The sequence below is a fragment of the Bison bison genome, unplaced genomic scaffold (genome assembly GCF_000754665.1).
Source record: "Bison bison bison isolate TAMUID 2011002044 unplaced genomic scaffold, Bison_UMD1.0 scf7180017864462, whole genome shotgun sequence".
Taxonomy (NCBI): domain Eukaryota; kingdom Metazoa; phylum Chordata; class Mammalia; order Artiodactyla; family Bovidae; genus Bison; species Bison bison.
In genome coordinates this window covers 1,773,550-1,784,749 of record NW_011495024.1, presented here as the reverse complement: position 1 = coordinate 1,784,749, position 11,200 = coordinate 1,773,550, and the positions used below count along the sequence as shown (strand labels likewise).

Sequence of the window (11,200 nt, the reverse complement as noted above, 5' to 3'; positions counted from 1 at the left end):
TATTGCATAGGAACCTGGAATGTCAGGTCCATGAATCAAGGCAAATTGGAAGTGGTCAAACAGGAGAGTAAACGTCAACATTCTAGGAATCAGCGAACTAAAATGGGCTGGAATGGGTGAATTTAAGTCAGATGACCATTATGTCTACTACTGTGGGCAAGAATCCCTTAGAAGAAATGGAGTAGCCATCATGGTCAACAAAAGAATCTGAAATGCAGTACTTGGATGCAATCTCAAAAACGACAGAATGATCTCTGTTCGTTTCCAAGGCAAACCATTCAATATCATGGTAATCCAAGCCTATGCCCCACCAGGAAAGCTGAAGAAGCTGAAGTTGGACAGTTCTATGAAGACCTACAAGACCTTTTAGAACTAACACCCAAAAAAGATGTCCTTTTCATTATAGGGGACTGGAATGCAAAAGTAAAAAAAGAAAGTCAGGAAACACCTGGAGTAACAGGCAAATTTGGCCTTGGAGTACGGAATGAAGCAGGGCAAACATTAATAGAGTTTTGCCAAGAGAACACACTGGTCATAGCAAACACCCTCTTCCAACAACAAAAAAGAAGACTTTACACATGGACATCACCAGATGGCCAACACTGAAATCATATTGATTATATTCTTTGCAGCCAAAGATGGAGAAGCTCTATACACTCAGTAAAAACAAGACGGGACCTGACTGTGGCTCAGATCATGAACTCTTTATTGCCAAATTCAGACCTAAATTGAGGAAAGTGGGGGAAACCACCAAACCATTCAGGTATAACCTAAATCAAATCCCTTATGATTATACAGTGGAAGTGAGAAATAGATTTAATGGATTAGATCTGATAGACAGAGTGCCTGATGAACTATGGAATGAGGTTTGTAATATTGTACAGGAGACAGGGATCAAGACCATCCACAGGAAAAAGAAATGCAAAAAAGCAAAATGGCTGTCTGGGGAGGCCTTACAAATAGCTGTGAAAAGAAGAGAAGCGAAAAGCAAAGGAGAAAAAGAAAGATACAAGCATCTGAATGCAGAGTTTCAAGAATAGCAAGGAGAGATAAGAAAGCCTTCCTCAGCGATCAATGCAAAGAAATACAGGAAAACAACAGAATGGGAAAGACTAGAGATCTCTTCAAGAAAATAAGAGATACCAAGGGACCATTTCATGCAAAGATGGGCTCAATAAAGGACAGAAATCGTATGGACCTGACAGAAGGAGAAGATATTAAGAAGAGGTGGCAAGAATACACAGAAGAACTGTACAAAAAAGATCTTCATGACCCAGATAATCACGATGGTGTGATCACTCACCTAGAGCCACACATCCTGGAGTGTGAAGTCCAGTGGGCCTTAGGAAGCATCACTACAAACAAAGCTAGTGGAGGTGATGGAATTCCAGTTGACCTCTTTCAAACCCTGAAAGATGATGCTGTGAAAGTGCTGCACTCAACATGCAAGTGGACACAGGACTGGAAAAGGTCAGTTTTCATTCCAATCCCAAAGAAAGGCAATGTCAAAGAATGCTCAAACTACCGCACAATTGCACTCATCTCACACGCTAGTAAAGTAATGCTCAAAATTCTCCAAGCCAGGCTTCAGTAATATGTGAACCGTGAACTTCCTGATGTTCAAGCTGGTTTTAGAAAAGGCAGAGGAACCAGAGATCAAATTGCCAACATTCGCTGCATCATGGGAAAAGCAAGAGAGTTCCAGAAAAACATCTATTTCTGCTTTATTGACTATGCCAAAGCCTTTGACTGTGTGGATCACAATAAACTATGGAAAATTCTGAGAGAGATGAGAATACCAGACCACCAGACCTGACTCTTGAAAAACCTGTATGCAGGTCAGGAAGCAACAGTTAGAACTGGACATGGAACAGACTGGTTACAAATAGGAAAAGAAGTATATCAAGGCTGTATATTGTCACCCTGCTTATTTAACTTCTATGCAGAGTACATCATGAGAAACACTGTGCTGGAAGAAGCACAAGCTGGAATCAAGATTGCCAGGAGAAATATCAGTAACCTCAGATATGCAGATGACACCACCCTTATGGCAGAAAGTGAAGAGGAACTAAAAAGCCTCTTGATGAAAGTGAAAGAGGGGAGTGAAAAGGTTGGCTTAAAGCTCAACATTCAGAAAACTACAATCAAGGCATCCGGTCCATCACTTCATGGCAAATAGATAGGGAAACAGTGGAAACAGTGACAGACTTTATTTTTCTGGGCTTCAAAATCACTGCAGATGGTGACTGCAGCCATGAAATTAAAAGATGCTTACTCCTTGGAAGGGAAGTTATGACCAACCTAGGCAGCAAAAAGCAAAGATTTTACTTTTTTTTATTAAAAAGCAAAGATCTTACTTTGCCAACAAAGGTTCGTGTAGTCAAGGATATGGTTTTTCCAATAGTCATGTATGGATGTGAGAGTTGGACTATAGGGAAAGCTGAGTGTTGAAGAATTGATGCTTTTGAACTGTGGTGTTGGAGAAGACTCTTGAGAGTCCCTTGGACTGCAAGGAGATCCAACCAGTCCATCCTAAAGGAGATCAGTCCTGGGTGATTATTGGAAGGTCTGATGTTGAAGCTGAAACTGCAATATTTTGGCCATCTGACGTGAAGAGCTGACTCATTGGAAAAGACCCTGTTGCTGGGAAAGATTGAGGGCAGGAGAAGGGGACGATAGAGGATGAGATGGTTGGATGGCATCACTGACTCAATGGACATGAGTTTGGGTGGGCTCCGGGAGTTGGTGTTGGCCAGGGAGGCCTGGCGTGCTGCAGCTCACTGGGTCGCGAAGAGTCAGACACAACTGAGCGACTGGACTGAACTGAATACCAATCCTTTTGAAACTCTTACAAAAGCTTGCAGAGGAAGGAATACCCCCAAATTCATTATATTAGGCCACCACCACTGATGCAAAAACCAGACAAAGATACCACACAAAAAAAGAAAATTAGAAGCCTGTATCACTGATGAACATAGATGCAAAAATCCTCAACAAAATACCAGCAAACTGAACCCAACAATGCATTAAATAGATCATACACTAGATTATTAAGTGAGATTTATTCCTGGGATGAAGCACTTTTCAATATCTGCAAAACAATCAGGGTGATACACCACATTAACAAATTGAAGAACAAAAACCATATGATAATCTCAACAGAGAAAATGCTTGTAATAAAATTCAACTTATTCATTCATGATAAAAACTCTTCAGAAAGTGGACATAGAGGGAACTTATCTCCACATAATAAAAGTCATATATGACAAGCCCATGACTAACATCATTGTCAATGGTGAAAAGCAGAAAGCCTTTCCTCTAAGATCAGGAACAAGACAAGGATATCCACTCTTTCCGCTTTTATTCAACATACTTTTGAAGTCCTAGCCACAGCAATCAGAGAAGAAAAAGTAAATAAATAAAAGGAGCCCAAATTGGAAAAGAAGTAAAACTGTAACTGTAGATGACATCAGTTTAGTTCATTTGCTCAGTCGTGTCCAATTCTTATCATACATATGAAATCATAAAGATGCTACCAGAAAACTACTGAGCTAATTAATGCACTTGGTAAAGTTGCAGGATACGAAATTTATTCACAGAAGGGCTTCTCTGGCAGTCCAGTGGTCACGACTCCATGCTTCCACTGCCAGGGGCATGGGCTTAATCCCTGGTTGAGGAAGCTACGATCACATCTGCTGTGCAGCACATCCAAAAAACACAAACGAACATACAAAGAAATCTAAATTAATACACAAAAGTCTGTTGCATTCTATACACTAGTGAAAGAGAAATTAAGGAAATAATCCTATTTATCACGACATCAAAAGAATAAAATACCTAGGAATAAAACTACTAAAGGAGGCAAAAAACCTGTACTCTGAAAACTATATGATGATGATGAAAGGAACTGAAGGTGGTGGGGGTGGGGGCGGTGGGAGAAAAAGAAAAAATTGAAGATGACACAGAAAAATATACCATGTTCTTGGATTGAAGAATCAATTCAGTTGAAATGACTATACTACCCAAGGCAATCTTCACACTCAATGCAATCGCCATCAAATTACCAATGGCATCTTTCACAGAACTAGAACAAAAATTTTTGAAATCTGTATGGAAACACAAAAGACCAGTAATAGCTAAAATGATTCTGAGAAAGAAAAACAAAGGTGGAAGAATCAGGCTCCCTGACTGTAGAAAATGCTATAGCAATTAAAAGAGTACGGATGGCACTGGCATAAAAACAGCAATAGAGAACCACAGACCCGGACAGAAAGTCCAGTAACAGAGGTCTCCCTGATGGCTCAGGTGAAGAACCCACCTGCCAATGCAGCGTTTGATCCTCCGTCCAGGAAAACCCACATGCTGCAGTGCAACTCAGTCCATGCAACACAGCGACTGAGCCAGCACACCCCAACAACAGAGACCACACAGTGAGAAGCCTGTGCACCCCAACTGGAGAGAAGCCCGTTCAGCAACAAAGATTCAGCAGAGCCAAAATAAAAAAACAGCTTTTGCAGAGCAAAAGAAATCATAAACAAAACGAAAAGACAACCCACAAAATGGGAGAAAATATTTGCAAATGAGACAACTGACAAGGGATTAATCTCCAAAATATATAAACAGTTCATGTAGCTTTATGTATTAAAAAAAAAAGAGTCCAATCAAAAAATTGGCAGATCTAAATAGACATTTCTCCAAAGACACACATATGGCCAAAAAGCACATGAAAAGAGGCTCAACGTCTCTAATTATTAGAGAAATGCAAATCAACTCACAGCTATCAGCATGGCCATCAAAGAGTCTATAAACAGGGACTTCCCAGGTGGTCCCGTGGTTAAGAATGGGCCTGTCAATGCAGGTGACATGGGTTTGATCCCTGGTCTGGGAAGATCCCACATGCCGCAGAGCACCTAAGTCCATGTGGCACAACTACTAAGCCCACGTGCTGCATGGCATGAAGCCCACACCCCCTAGAGGCCATGCTCTGCAACAAGAAAAGCCACCACAATGAGGTCCATGCACGGCAACCGGAGAAAGCCCACAGGCAGCAACAAAGACTCAGCACAGCCAAAAATACATACATAAATATATATTTTTAAAGTCTACAAACAGTAAATGCTAGAGAGTGTGGAGAAAAGGGAACCTCCCGACACTGTTGTTGGGAATGTAAATTGGTACAATTATAGAGAACAGTATGGAGTTTCCTTTAAAAAACTAAAAATAAGCCTATCGTATGATCAAGCAATGCCACTCCTGGAATGTATCTGGCTGTCCTCAGTTGCATCTCACTCTTTGCGACCGTATGGACTGTAGCCCACCAGGCTCCTCTGTCCATGAGATTTCCCAAGCAAGAATACTGGAATGGGTTGTCATTTCCTCCTCCAGGGGTCTTTCCTGATCCAGGGACTGAACGTGCGTCTCCTGCGTCTCCTGCACTGGCAGGCAGATTTTTCACCACTGAGACTCCTGGGAAGCCCATGTATATGGAAAAAACTATCATTTGAAAAGATATATGCATACAGTGTTCATAACAGCACTATTTCAGTTCAGTTGCTCAGTTGTGTCCAACTCTTTGTGACCCCGTGGACTGCAGCATTCCGGCTTCCCTGTTCATCACCAACTCTCAGAGCTTGCTATAAGTCATGGCCGTTAAGCTGGTGATGCCATCCAACCACTATAGTTAAAAGACACGGAAGCAACCTAAATGACCACTGACAGAGGAATGGATAAATGAGATGTGGTACATACAGGCAACGGAGTATTCTTCAGCCATAAAAAGGATGAAACAATGCCACTTGCAGCAACATGGATGAACCTATGTATCATCAAACTAAGTGAACTAAGTCAGACAGAAATACTATATCCTATATCCTGTGTGGAATCTAAAAATAAAATGATACAAATGAACTTATTTACAAAACAAAAACAGAACTCCAGACTCTGAAAATAAACTTATGGTTACCAGAGGGGAAAGGAAGAGGGAGAGAGAAAGAAGAATCTGAAAAAGGACAGATGTATAACTGAATCAGGTGCTATATGCCTGAAACTAATACAACACTGTAAATCAACTAAACTCTTATATACAATAATTTAATTAAAAAAAAGAATAATGGTAGTTGACATGGGGAAGTCTAATTCCAGTGAGCCTCTTCCACCCGTAGGTACTGATTCAGTTACCACATCTCCTACCTTGTTTAGCCACCAAGGGATCCAAAATGATGTTTGATGCCCAACAGAAACAGTGAGAACACTGGCATTTTGTGAATTAATTTTAGAAAAAAGCTTTTCAATACGTATTGTTATCTTTCTAAATGTATTTGCTGTATCTTTCCTGCTATTTGTTCCAAATTGTATTAAAATAATTTAGCATGAGGTCTGAAGTATCATTCACACACTGATACTTATAAAGTAGAAAACAACATCAATAGCAAACATGCTGCACTGAGATTCAGGCGCTCCAGGTAGTAATCCTGGTTCAGGCACTTACAAGCTATGAATTCTGACACTCATTAACCTTTCTGTCACCAAGATTATAAGTAGAAGAGAGTCTCTTGTAAGGAACTTAAGAGTTTAATTAGGAGAGATAACTAACAGTAAACAATTAAGACCTAGAATTAGTAATGTAAGGGTCAAATTCAGTAACTGTGAAGAAACAGGAGGGTTAAGAGTGAGACAGACTCTATGTGGAAACCATTCTGATTAAGCTGATGGAAATCTGCAGCAGAAATTGAGAACAAGCTTTCCAGGTTGTGAAACCTGATAGGGTTTCACTGATTGGAGATTCAGGATGGGAAACTATAGAAAGTGGGAATACAACACCTTTGAATAGTATGGGCAAAAAGGACCACCTAAAATGTAACAACTTCTGAGTTTTAACAGCCCAATTTTAAAGAAACCCACCTGTGGTCCTTTTTAAAAAGAAATTTAATTGTTGTAAAATAAACATACCATAAAATTTATTACTTTAACCATTTTTAAGTGCACAGTTCAGTACATTATATACATTCACCCACTGCTGTGCAATCACCAAAATTTTTTTGTCTTGCAAAATTGAAAATCTATATCCATTAAACAACTCCCATAACCTCCTCTCCCCAGCTCCCACCTTCCATTTCTATTAACTTGCCTACTCTAAATATGTCAGAAAAGTCAAAGCATACAGTTATCTTTTGGTGACCAGCTTACTTCACTTAGCATAATGTCCTGCTGTCCTCTATGCACATCATACCTGATGGCAAAGACCATGTCAAAGTTCTGCTACATCCTCACAGTATTCCTTGGCCCTCACACACTGAATTGTCTCACATCATTTTAAGTAGTGCCTCCAAAAGCTTTAGGTTTCTGAAGAGGCTGCAGACATGTTTTCTCTCTCAAACACCAATGACTTAAATCCACACCAAACCTACAATTTTTATGACACAGCTATACAACTATATGAAACAGAACTAATAAAATGAATGAACCAGGTTGTGCCTTTTCTCCACATACTTTCAAATACTACCAAATCTTCCCATATAACTCTTCCACAAATTCATTCCATCTGCTCCTAATAACCAGCAAACTGTTAAAATTCCCTTTCTGGTAGTCTCTACCTGCTTTCTGGGCAATATTCATTTCATAATAATATCTACCATATTTTCTAGTGGACTCTTTTGCACATTTCAGAGCAAAAACATAAGGGAGGAAAAGTATTGTATATTTAAAAACAAAACTTTGAGTGCTAAGTATACAGTAAATATTTTATTAATGTATATGACAAATTTACTTTGTAATAAACCAAAAAGGAAAAAATAAAGACCACCAGAAAATAGTAACAACTACTAGTTTTATTGAATATTTACATCTTACAAAAATAAATACTGAGCTGATCCAGGAAGCCTGTTAAAAAACCAGTAACTTACAGGTAAAAACAATACAGTTTTGCAAAGCTTTCCGATCAGTTTCAATTATGCACAGTAAAATTAAAATTAACTACATTAATTTTAAACCACAATAAAATTAAAATTAACCACTGTAAGAACAGAAATAAAGTATATAGAATAATGTATCTTCAAACAAGTAGAAGGAAAAAGAGAAGATAAAACCTCAATTCAAAAAAAGGCAAGGAAAGAGAAAGAAAAAGGGCAGAGAGTACAAATTATAAAATGGCAAAAAAAGGTTTTTCAACAATTATAAAGAGCCCACTAAAAGCCAGGTATTGTTTTAAGCACTAGGGATACAGCTGTAAACAAAATACAGAAAAATACCAGCTCTCATACATAAGCTTCTATGGTTGTGGGGTAAACATTGCTGAGCCAGAGAAATGAACCAATCCCACAGCGGGTCATATGGTGATATGCAGGAGGAGGATGGGTACAATAGAAATGTAAGGGAAGGCTATGCCAGGGAAGTCCTCACTGAAAAGGTAAAGTTAAAAAAAATATATGAAGGAGGTAAGGGATTAAGCCCTGTGGACATTCAGACAAAGGAATTCCAAGTGTGAATATCCTGAGGTTAGGATGTGCCTGAGGCACCCGAATAAAGGGGGAGAGGAGCTGGAGATTAGATCAGAGATATAGCAAGGGCAGGATCAGAAAGCACCTTGAGGGTCGTTCTAAAGAATCTGGCTTTCAATCTGAGTGAAATGGGAAGTCCATGGAGACTTTTGTGAGAGGGAGATAATCTGATTTTTTTTTTTTTTTTTTTTAAGAAGAATCACTAGATGTGATGGAAAGGCTGAAATAAGAAAAAGCAGATTGGTTAGGTGTCTACTGCAGGAATCCAGGTGAAAGATAGCTGCAATTTCGATAAGGGGAGGTGGTAAGAAGGGCTTGGGCCTCTGGATAGATTCTGAAGGCTGAGTTCTTGGATTTGCTGCTGATAGGTTAAATGTGTGTGAGAAAGAGATGAGTCAAGGATGACTCAAAAGGTTGTGGCTTGAACAGATACCTCAGAAATGACTTTGAATATAAGTACAGTAAGGCTGCCAGTCAAAAGGCACAGACTGTCCACTTAGATTAAAAAAAAAATACCCAGCAATATGCTATTTTATTATAAAAGTATACACAAAGGTTAAAACTAAAAAAGCTGAAAAAAGCTGAGACAAATAACAAACAGTCCTCATGGCTATATTAACGCGAGACAAGAGAAGTCTGTACTCTTAATCTGTCTACTCTTTCTGTAACAGTTTGGCATTTGTGAGTCCTGTTTTCACAACGGGACTGTAGTTTCTTTAGGGACAGGGATACCACACCCTCATCTGGATCCATCCACAACCTAGAAGAGTCCTCTTGTCAGCAGTGAACAGTAGGTAAAACTTGTAAATACGTTCTCCACCCACTTAACATTAGTTCTCCTACATCATAAATGTTAAAGCATTTAAAAGGTCAGAGTTGGTTCTCTAACCTGACACCAAGTCGTGGGTCGCCTGTACCATTTTCACCTATTTCCAAGTGACAAGTCAACAGGCTTTTCCGTGAAGTGCAATGCAGTGTGCCCCGCTCGCCCGCAGCCAGGCCGGAGACCCCGCCCGCCCCCGCAAATGCAAGGGGATTCGGTCAAAGACTTAAGTGCAGATGGATTCGGTCAAAGCCTCAAGAAGCAGACCACGCCCGGCAATCTTGGAAGTTTCTAAGAAAGGGGAAAAAGACCGAGAGCCCTGCACGGTTGCACGGGTCACGAGCCAGCTAGCATTGCATGCTTCCTCCGCTACCCAGACTCACCCCAAGCTCACCTGCCTGCAGCCAGCCAGGGTGATCTGAGCGACAGCCCCTGGCACGCGCTTTGCCCCGAGGCAGCTTCCGGCTCTGGTCGGAAGTGCTCCTTTAGGAAGACAGGAAGTCCCGCCCCCGGGGACGGGAGCTGCGGCAGCTGAATCTCAGTGCTGAAAATCAGCTCAAGAGTCTGGGTAGCCGGAGGTGTGGTCAGCCCGCCCAAAGCCAGCCAAACACTCGGCCCCTGGGCTGACCCCGCGATGCCCCCTAAACTTGGGATAACGGAAAGAAGGATCGCGCTCTTTCCAGTTTACTAGTTATCACGGAAGCGAGTTACAAGTCCCGTATGAGATTCAGTTCCATGTTCGTGGGGAATTTACCATATAGGAAGTCTGAGGTGGTCATAGAAAAGAAACTAGTGTTGATGCCTCAAACGCTAGGGGAAAAAAATTTAACGGGCTGAATCGTAAGGCAGAATGAAAGTAAACGCAGTAATAGAAAAAGGAAATTCCATAGACATGTTAATTTCTAACAGTTTTCTCATATCTCAAGAGTTGTGAAGATCAAATGCTGCTGCTGCTGCTAAGTCTCTTCAGTCGTGTCCGACTCTGTGCGACCCCATGGACGGCAGCCCACCAGGCTCCTCCAGCCATGGGATTTTCCAGGCAAGAGTACTGGAGTGTGGTGCCATTGCCTGCTCCGGAAGATCAAATGAGATGACGGATAAATAAAAGTTTCCCCGTCGCGGAGTCTGGTACATGATTAAAGCGTATCATGTCCATAGTATAGTTATTGCTTTTAAAAGGCCTTTATTCCAACCAAAGAGAAACTGAATAACACTTCAGGGGGCTAGCCTTCAAGCTGAATGTCAAAATTAAACAGAATTTCAACACATAGAGATGCCCCTTATGAAGCTGTAAAAACTGCTTTTGTTGATTAATGAAAGGACATAGGCTAAGAAACCATGTTCCAAAAACAAACTTCCAGAAGCTTTGTTGTGTGAAATCATATCAGTAATCATGGAATATCGTATATCTGCCTGGCAGAGCTGAGTCCTGGGGATCATTCTGACACTTTGCCAACCCAGGCATACTGCTTCAAATAAGGTATTTTCAAATGTAACATTCCACATTTAACTTTATATTAATAGTTTTTGAGAACACATGACCCTGGAGTCAACTTCATAGCTCAAGCCTGAGCTTAATTCTTATCTACACTCCACCAAATTCTATGCTATGTCCGCTTTTTCCTGTCCCCCCCCCCTTTTTTTTTGAGTTAAACTCCTCCAATTCCTCTGGTGTGTGGTTTTCCTTATTTCAGCGACTTAATAAATTTTGTTAGACTACAGGTTTGACACAGATGGCTTTATCAGATAGGCTTTATCACTGTTTATTTTGATTAAGCCTCCTGCACTCATGAAGGTTGGAGGATACCTGCTGCTGCTGCTGCTAAGTCTCTTCAGTCGTGTCCGACTCTGTGCGACCCCATAGACGGCAGCCCACCAGGCT

At 40.7% G+C, this 11,200-nt stretch overlaps 1 protein-coding gene across 2 annotated transcripts in view; it reads right to left on the bottom strand.

Annotated features, from left to right (window-relative positions):
* The window catches only part of TBCE (tubulin folding cofactor E), a 90,572-nt gene extending 80,783 nt beyond the window's left edge, over nt 1–9,789 (bottom strand). The window contains exon 1 of one of the 2 annotated variants that reach the window (XM_010860095.1): nt 9,713–9,789. The gene's annotated coding sequence lies outside the window, so the exon portion shown is untranslated. Of the gene's footprint in view, nt 1–9,701 lie in introns of both variants that reach the window. The other variant, XM_010860096.1, reaches the window with a different exon arrangement.
* Nucleotides 9,790–11,200: the final 1,411 nt, after the last annotated feature.